The sequence below is a fragment of the Balaenoptera physalus genome (genome assembly GCF_965194825.1).
Source record: "Balaenoptera physalus genome assembly, chromosome: 5".
Taxonomy (NCBI): domain Eukaryota; kingdom Metazoa; phylum Chordata; class Mammalia; order Artiodactyla; family Balaenopteridae; genus Balaenoptera; species Balaenoptera physalus.
Genome location: NC_138884.1, coordinates 140,593,944 through 140,603,877, shown reverse-complemented (window position 1 = coordinate 140,603,877; position 9,934 = coordinate 140,593,944). Strand labels below are relative to the sequence as shown.

Sequence of the window (9,934 nt, the reverse complement as noted above, 5' to 3'; positions counted from 1 at the left end):
AAAAAGCATAGAACGGTTCTGCAGCATAAAACTTTCATTCTCTTCATTTCTCCGGATGGATGTTCTTCTTGGCATTTTTTCCTCTTTCGCTCTATTTGTATTTTTTGGCTTTCATAGTCTTGTCTCTCCCTGTCCTCATCTCCACCGTCGTTTGCCTCTCTGTAAGTGTGATGAGCAGTTTCTTTTTTGCTGTTTCCTTCCCAAGCCTCTTCTTCCCTCTAACCTGTCTCTCTTCTTTCCAGTCCTTCCCTCCTCCTGCCTCAGCCCCAGAGCCTGCGATCTCGGCTGGCACTTTCTGAGCTCCGAGCGCTCCGCTTCTCTGTTTTTGCGCAGCGCCCTCATTCTGCCAACCAATCGCTGAGGAGCACCACCCACCGAGCCACCGCTAATTGGCCAACCTGACCGTCAAGCAGGCGCGTCACGCAAGCAACCGGGCCGGGCGGGATGCAACCCGCGCCCGGGCTGACGGGGTGAGTGTGAGTGTGAGAGCGACCACAGCCCGGCAGGTCCCGAGGCGCTAGCTGGGACTCTGCCACGGAAAGTTCCCAGTCCCCGGCCGCAGGTAATGGCGAGGGAATAGAGAGGTTCCCCTGTTTGCATCAGCAAATGCGAAAACATAATAGCAGCAGCGGTATCCTCTCCCAGGAGCGGGGTTTCCAATGACGCTAACATTCTTTTTCCTTTAAGGTATTTTTCTTGCTACTGATGGTGGAAATAAGTCACCGAGAACAGGAAAAAGTTGCAGAGGGGCCACTAATTGGCAGGGGTTACCTAATTAAGGGACTCTGGTGGAGATTGGCAGGACTTTTAAAAAACAGATACGATAAGGCCTGTGTCAAACTAAGTGTGAGGGTCTGAAGGGGCCGTGTAGGAAGGAAGGGGTGAAGCTTAGGTGGGTCCTGAAAAAGCCGCGGGATTCAAGCCCAGGGTTGAGGGCTGGCGGCTCCTATAGACGTGCGGCCGCGTTAGACTTACCTCTTCCCTTCCTAAACGTACATCCACGATATTCTTGCCAAATAGATTAATGCGCTTGGGGACCCGGTTTGAGCTGTGAACGCTTTGATCAATGACTGAGGAGTTTCATCTGAGCTCCGCTTTGGAGCCGCTCCGCTTTGGAGCCCGCCCGCCTAACGCCGGCCTCGCGGGCCTCTGGCTTGTTCGCTGCAAGGCGCCGCGGATATCCCTGCGCGTCCCCCCGGATATCCCTGCGCGTCCCCCCGGATATCCCTGCGCGTCCCCCCGGCCAAGTGCGACGCCGCGGCGGCGCGCACAGGCTTTTTTCTACTTATTCTGACAATTGGAGAGCTCCCCCCGCCGCCCTCTGCTAGACCGGAGCACCAATTCTTGCTCAGCTTGGGGCAAGACCGCTGGATGAGGGCAGCTGGGCGGCGGCGAGCGCGGGCGGAGGCGGGGGTGGGTGCATGGGCTGGGTCGCTGCACACGCGGGGCCAGAGTGTGTACCGCTGCGGGTATCTGCGAACGCGCTTGCACATTCACGGTGCTCGCATCCATCCTTCCTGGTCCAGCGCACAGCTCTGTGTAAGCCCCAACGGGGCACCCTCCACACCTCCTTCCGGGTCCCGAAGGATGCGCTTGACGAGCTCCGAGGGCTCACTCCCGAGGCGCGGGGGCAAAGCGGCGCGGAAACGCACCCAGTTCCTGTGAAGTTGAAATAGAGCGCGAACTCTTCAATGCGAGAGAGTGGATTGAATGTTAATTCTCCAAGAAAAGATTAAAAAAAACACAAAACATAATTGTGTGTTAATTAGTGGGCTGTAAGGGGTTGTTTATTCAAACGCAAGCAGCCCTTGTTCAGTTTCCTTCTTATGCCACAGGATGGGAAGGTCCCTTGGGGCTTCCTGGTAATGAATGACCTGAGAGCAACACCGCCACAACCTGCGGGAAAAGGAGAGTCGTTTCCCCGACCCCGAGGTACGTTGCCATTCCCTCCTGGCGGGGAATTAAGGAGGGCGAGTGGCCATGGGCGTGATTATAGACTGAGGCATGCCCCTGCGAGTCCCGAGAGCGCGTGCCTGCTGCCCTAGCCCCCCGCCCCCCTTGGCTCTTTCATGGAGATGGGTCCTGCCTTTGAGCGGTTAGAAGGAAAGGATGCCAGCAAAAATGGCTAATCCTTTTCCAGCTGCAGTAAATTGACGATTGGCCAAAGCCAAGCGAAAACCGCTGCAGTTGAAATGATTTTAGCATCACGTCTGCGGCTGCGAATGGAGCGTCAGTTTATAAAAGGACCTGTGGATCAATGAAAAGATTATAGTGTATCTGAATATTAATAACGGCGTTGCATCTGTATTTTCTACCCCTCCCTCTCCCTGTTTTTTCTTTAGATCTGCAGGATTGAAATGACATGTTTTGAGGTCTTCAAGCTGACTCATCAGAATCCTGGAGCATTTTTTAAATGACGGTAATTTTCTAATATTTCATTTGTACATACGGAAACACTTGTGTGTGTGCCCGTGAGCGCGCGTGTTTGCGTGTGAGAGACATGCGGCTGAATGACAAGGCAGAGCCGGAAATCGTTTGCGGGAGACGGTTTGTGCTCTCAAGATGTAGATGAAGTTTGAGCCGACTTTGGACGTTCGCTGAGAGCCAGAGAGCTTCCCGAGGTGGAGATGAGAACGTGGAGAGATGGCCAGATTTGCCTGTAAATAATCACTACATCCACTGTTAACACTTGAGCTGCATTTTTTTTTTTTTTTTTTTTTTTGGTAGTTGTGTTTGAAAGGGGAACTCTCGCCGCAAACGTGGGTTACAGGCGTCTCCTAGCGGCGAAAGCAGCACAGGGCAAGCCGGAGAATTTCGCTTTGGAGCTCTCAGTCGACAGGGCTGGCCTGTTGGGGGCTCTTCAGGATTTCTTGGGTCGCAGAGGCCTGCATTCGCGCCAGCGACGCCGGCCGGGGTCCTCTAGAGGTCTCGCCTCTGACTTCTAGTCTCCGAGGCGCCGTGGTATCGGCGGGGTGACGACGGGGTCTTCCGCCTGGGAGAACAGACGCGAGCCTGGCCGTCCGCCTCCGTCTGGGTAGCTCCGGCCAAGGGCAATTGCAGGAGCATTTTGTCCCGGGCCAAGATTCAGACGTTGGCATCAGCACCCTTACTGCCTTACTTGCCTCCTTACTCTGGAACCTTAAACAGCACCTCCCCCCCCCCCCCTCACCCACGAAACAAAACCACACTTTAAATCTGCCTTTTAAAAATGCTTTTGAAATGAAACCCGTGTACTTTTTTCCTTGCTGTGTCAATCCAGCAGATTTCCCCCCCTCTCCTTCTTTTTCACTCGGCGGACCCCAGAATTTAGTGAGGCCGTGATTACATAGATAACAGCTTCGGCGGGGTGGGGTGGACGACCTCTTTGAAGTGCAGAATATAGTGCAATGCAGCGTCCTTCGACCCCCTCCCCCCCAATTATTGAAACCGGCCGGGAGAACCAATTCCTAACATAACCCTCCCCCCCCCACCCCACGCCCCCTCCAGGAGCGCCAACCATCTGGGCCCAGACAAATCGTATCCTAAAGCAGATGGGGAAAGTAGCTATTATTATTTGGAGGGGGGTTATCAAAATCAATTTTCATAAAAAATCCTGGTAGGTGTGTGAGTGATTATGTACCCTCGTCTATTTCATTGTCCTCTAAGGGCAGCCGAATGGGGAGGGCGGAGCTAAGGATCTCACCGTCGCGTTTTATGTACATAGTTACAAACTTTGAAAGCAGCTAACCGGGCTGCTTTCTTCCCTACCCTTTTCTGTAAAAGGCGGGAGGGAAACAAGTTTGTTAACCAGCGTTTGGATGAATGAGTGTTTGCAGTGATTTAATTTGACTTGAAAGCAATTTGTTTCTAAATCCTCTTATTATTGCAGTGTGCCCAGAGCTTTGAGAGAAAAAAAAATTTTTTTAAGAAATGGAAGAAAAAAAATTTTGTCAATAAGGAGTCTTTCAAATGCCAGGCCCCTGCCAGGGTTGAGCTGGGTGGTTTCTGGCACTTGTCATTCCCAGCAAGCACAGTGCAGAGAGCAAATGCAAAGTATCTGGAGTGTATTGCATCTCGAATGGGTAACCATGAAATCAGTTTATTTGTAGTAATGTAACCTAACTTAAGAGGTGGGAAGGCAAGGCTTTGGAGCCAATGCCACACTGGTCGTTCTTGTTCATCTACAGTAGAGTGAGTGTTGACTAGAGTTTCTGGAAAAGATTTATAGCATATACATGCTATTGTAAGCATTCAGGTAACTCTTTTGTTACTGTGTTCTAATCCTTTGGACCCAACAGAACAAACCAACCCACGTTTCGCGGGCTGAGAATACTAGCTCGTAAGTGTTACTTGATATTCGAAGTAGAACCGTTCTTCTCCATTTTGTTTAACCTTGTTAATATTGGTGTGGCTTCACATTTCAGTGTCTTTTCGGTTATCAGACAGGGCCAGCATTTTGTTAAACTCTAAACAGTGAATTAAAAGCACTGATGAGCTGAAGCAGCCCTTTAATGCAAAATGACAAATTGCACTTAAGCAATACATGAACAAGAAAATGATTTATGGATTTTTACAATGGTCTGAGCAAATGAAAGCAACATGAATTATACATCCTAAATGCTCACGATATCATTTTCTGATAATACTGTTTCAGTTCAGATGCTATACTCCTATCCTTTCTATAAGAGATATTGATCAGTAAGAAGTCCAGGAGTATTTTTAAATTAGGCAACGGTGTTTGATACTGGTTCCAAATACATATATTTTTCCTGAGTATGGGGTGGGTGATCAACATTGAGCACAGTAACATTCTTGTCGGCTCCCTCACATATTGTGTCTTTTAGTGACAAATAGGTAGTCCTTTGGAAACTTATGTTTTGTTCCACACTTTCTTTCAAAATGTAAATGAAGAGATCTGATACAGAATGACAATCTTTATTACATCATGACCTCTTTTTCTGAAAATCAAAATGCATTACCTCATCTTATCCTTTTCTTAAAAGTTGCTTTGGATAGTGAAATATCTGATTTCTCCAAAATGTCTCTTATCCTCTTCATATTGGTTTATCCTGTCTTTTGTTTTAGAGCATTGTTTAATCCTTAGTGTTAAAGACACACCTGAGTGAGTAAAAATGTCACGTGCCTTAGTTTTTTTGGCATTAGTAGACAAAATAGATCTATGGCTGTCTTAAATTACAGAAAAATACTCCATCAGATAAAATTTTGTGTGGTGCCTGTCTGAAAAAAAATTTAGTTACTTCTGTGTTATGATGAGTGACTACTCCTAGCATTTTTATTTAATCATTTGTGGCTTATATAACTAAATATTTTGGATGTGTGTAGAATTTTAAGTGAAGACGTTGTCCTTACTGTATTACATACTCAACCAGAGGAAACTTCTAATTACCCAGAGGCCTCTAGAGTCACATTATTAGGCTTAATCTTAATGATCCAGGTTTATTAAAAAAAAAAAAAGAAAAAATTGAATCCCAGCCTCTGCTTTTGACAGCATTAATAATTACTCTTACTGAAGATTACTGAAATCAATGATGTGATTAGGATTGTAAATAAGAACTACAAGACATCACATTTAAAAAGCCAGCTGCTTTGCTAACAGGGATGATGTATGGGTTTTACTGATGGGGCCCAGAGGTAGAAATGAAGCTTTAAACATTAAGGTCGATATAGAACAATTTCAAAAATTAATTGCAAGCCCTGATTAAGTTTATATGAGTAAGAGAAAAGATGTCTAGAAATGTCTCTTTTTTCTTCCCCGGGGAGTTTGCTTCTTATTTGACAGTGATACAGTCAACGTAATACTAGTGTTTGTCTGGAAAGTATAAATTGGTTTCTTAAGGGGAAGCCCCTTGATTTTATGAATACAGAATGAGATTACTCAAATTGTGATTAGGGTTACAAGTCATAGCATTAGTTTCTGAAGGGTTTGAAAAACGTTATTGGAGACAGGCACCACGGAAAGAATATGAAACGTAGAGTGAGAATTACATTAGTAATTAGAATTACAATAGTAAACAGAACAAATAGTAAAGCAGATACTTCAGTTAAAAAAAGGTATCTCTCTCAGTTTGGCTAGTTACTGTAACTCTTTCTATACGAAACTTGATTTCTATGATGTCTTATTTAAATAGACTTGGCAATGCTATACTGTAAAATGCTTTATTTGATTGCAGTTTCTTGGGGTTTTTTAGGTGAAAGTGACTCATGGTTTTTAAACAGCTAGTATATGCCAAGCATTCTTAGATAAGTTGTGGTATTTTCCCCCATGTCTACAGGTAATATCATCCCAACATTATAGGTAAGGATACTAGGATGTTCAGAATTTAAATATCTCACCAAATTAATACAAAATTCGGATCCAGGCCTTTTGATGCTCAGGTTGACTCTCGTTTTACTACACCATGATGTTTTCCTAGCCTATCTGATTGAATTTACTTAGGAGATAAAACAAAAAATGAATTAATTTAGAGATTAAAGATGGAGTTCATCCAGTTTTTGTACTAACAGAAGTACTGATTTTATGCTAGTCAAAATGGCTGGTACCTTATTGAGTTGAGCCATGAAGGAATTCATGAATATATTTGAGGAGGGTTTTTTTTTTTTCTTTTGAGGTTTTATTAGGAAACCAAAACTTGAATACATTTTCTTACAAGTGAAAGAGATTACAAACCATCCATCTCTTTCTCATGCTGAAGTGCCTGGCATGGGAATCATAGGGATTTTAATGACTGAAAATGGAAATTGATAAAACAAACATGTCCAAAAGGAAGGCACCTCTGCTTTATCCGTTCCTGAAACACACCATGTTGATCAATGGCCCAAGAAGTGTTGGCCTGTTCATTTAGTTTATTAGAGATTGTTAACAGCTAGGAAGAACTAAGAAGTATACCCATTTTACACAAAGCAAATATTAGTTTTTTTTAATATATTTCTGAACTTGTCTTTAAAAGGGAAACAGTGTTTTGTTAAGCAAAATTTCTACCATCATTTTATACTAATTTCTTCAATGTTGCTCTGAAAAATTGTTTTAATTTGAAATCGCTGAAAATTAAACAATTAAATTTATGTGACAATCTTGTGCCAGCAGGAAATGAAAGGAAATGACTTAAAAACATTTTTAAGTATGGAAAGAAATAACCAAAGGAAGGTGATTATGGAATCTTATTTACTTACTGTAAGTAAAATATGTATTATTGTTTTGGTAATAAGTACTGACAGAAGAAAAATATCATATTTCTTCTAGAAGTGTGCCCAATTATTCAGAATATGTGTAATGTAGGCCCTGTAAGGTAGGTTCTATATCTTACTCATTTCTGAAGGCACCCAACTGTGGCAGGTGATGATACATTAAATTATGAAGAATTAAACCAAATTGGGCTCAAATCCCTGCTTCTCCAAATATTTGAACTTGGCCAAATTACTTAACTCCTTTGAAACACTGTCAAAGTGTGTTAAACGCTCTAAACATCTGTTAGAATAAGATGATATATTTACCTTCTTGAGTCATTGTGAGGCTTAAACTGAAATGATATATGTAAAATTCTCAGCCCATAGTAGACTTTCAATAAATATTAACTATTATCATAGCAAGATTTTTTTGAATGAGATAGTCCTTAACTAAGATATTTATTGAGAATAATTAGTATTGATTTTCCTGGTGGTTTTATTTTCTTCATGAAACACAAACTAAAGTATTTACTTTGAGGACAACTTTACACTGTCCTTATTTTGCAGGATATTATAATTTTAAAGAGAATGCAAATAATAAACGAAGAAGACCAATCTAACTAAATTTTAATTAAGCATCAAAACATAAAAATTAGTGAGCTTTTCTTCATAATCATGTTGCTTTAACACTTTTATTTTCTTCTAGGTAAGTTTAAATTTTCTGTAAGTTTTAATTTATATGATAAAACTTATGTGTAGATTTTATAAAATCATTTTGATGAAAACATGGTGTTTCATTGTAAAATACCATTTTTTAATTTCTATATTTATCAAAATTTTAGGATTAAAGGACTCTTATTTGACATAGTCATGATTTTTCCTCCAATTCCTTGACGTAGAGTCTTAGTACCTACTACTGTGTTCATGCTGATGAGTACTAAAATTCTCAAAATTAAAAACGAATTGGTGAAAATCACTTAAAGTAGAAGGAATTTATTAGAATGACCAGTTCTGAGCCTCAAGCCTCAAATGTATTTGACTTTCTCTTCAGCATTCTCCTCTTTGCTATATTTCTGTCTAGCATTGCTGTTATTAGTATTCTCCTTGGTAGCTTCTTATACTTTTAGAAACAAAAACATGCATTGGTGCTCATGTGATAGGAGCACAGCTGTAGGGATACTGAAAGAATGGAAAACAAGGTAAATCATGGATATATTTCTCCAGAATTCATCCTCAATTTGATAAAGAATATGCATAAAAATGTTTTAATAACTGCATTAAACAGCATGGAAAATACATTTAAACATATAATGACTATGAACGCTGAGTGCATGGGGAGTAAAGAAAAGACTAGAATAAAAACATTTAATTAAGCAAAGATTTCCAGAAAAGGGCAGTTTGTGTTAACGATTTTAAGGGCAATAGTACTACAGATTAGCAGAAAGAAATATCTGAAGCAGGTTAAAGGAACTTGCACAGTAAAGAAGTGAAAATAGTGATAGCAAAAAGCTTTTCTACAGAGATCATAAGAACAGCAAATTAAGCTTTTCAATTACAGGCCAATATCCTGACTTTGGACCTAGTTACTTAAATCTATGATGCCAGGCAGCTTCAATTTTGTTTCATTGGCTTTATTACTCCCCATCCTCACCCGCAAGAACTTGGTCAGATTTAAGGTCAGCAGAGATGGGTGAGATCCTCATTTAGCATTCACACCTGAGTAATACTTTTGGTATGGATTGGGCTAATGGCCAATGCTCAGCCTTAGAAGTATGATAAAACCTAATATCATTGCTTGTTCATTAGCATATATATTTGAGAATCTTGGCTGCTGCTTCTAATTTAATGGTGAAGTGATGATAGCTGCTTTTCTCAAAATATTTTTAGAATCTTGTCTGATTAGACTACCTAACCAAGTATCTAATACAACAAGAACATGTTTTCATTCTGCTGGGCAGAATAAGGGAGAGAAGTATTGCTTAAGCCCAAGGAACCTAACAAACATTCAGGTGAACAGTCACACTTTTGATAGATTTGTTGGCTGCATAATCAATGCTTAATAAAGACGTGCTGACTAAATGAATGAATGCTTGACTTTTTAACTTTCCACTATTATTCATCTTAAAAATATGTCTAAGATATTATACTCAATTCCAAAGGCTATGCTTTTAATAATCTGTATTTGAGAAAGGTCTTTTAAGTTGGTTATTTCAAAGAAACCTTACTTAAAATGGAAAATCCACTGTACAAGTGTGCTCAAAACACTTGATCTCTCACTTACAACTCATGAAATGCATTCCTTCTCTCTCTGAACTGCTACTATTCAAAAGTGATGTACCATATTATAATGTTCTTTGTTTTCTAGTTTTCATCTTATTTCATATATACTATGTTGACTGTATAACTATGACCAGAGTAAGTACAATGGCCAGTATTCTAAATTGTTTTATTCCTTTTATAAGGTCAGAATGACAAGCTAAGAAGGAGTCTTCTGCGATTAGAATGTTAGATGTTAAAAGTAAATATGGCTGATATGGGAGGGCATTTGCTGCCTTAGGTAGAATCAGGAGATATAATTTAGAAGTGTTTCAGGGTTAAGTTAAAAAGAAAGGTTGATTGACTTGATAGATTCAAAGCAATGTACTGAATTTTCAGCCAGAGGGGACACTGTATTTTTTTTTTTTTAATAAATTTATTGATTTATTTATTTTTGGCTGTGTTGGGTCTTCGTTGCTGCGTGCGGGCTTTCTCTAGTTGTGGCGAGTGGAGG

At 41.0% G+C, this 9,934-nt stretch overlaps 1 protein-coding gene across 5 annotated transcripts in view; it reads left to right on the top strand.

Moving 5' to 3' along the window:
- Positions 1-6: 6 nt before the first annotated feature.
- LOC309660995 (uncharacterized protein) overlaps positions 7-9,934 on the top strand; it is a 369,759-nt gene continuing 359,831 nt past the window's right edge. For all 5 annotated transcript variants that reach the window (XR_014263769.1, XR_014263770.1, XR_014263771.1 and 2 more), the window contains exons 1-3: positions 7-562; positions 1,836-1,932; positions 2,343-2,419. The gene's annotated coding sequence lies outside the window, so the exon portion shown is untranslated. The remainder of the gene's footprint in view (positions 563-1,835; positions 1,933-2,342; positions 2,420-9,934) is intronic.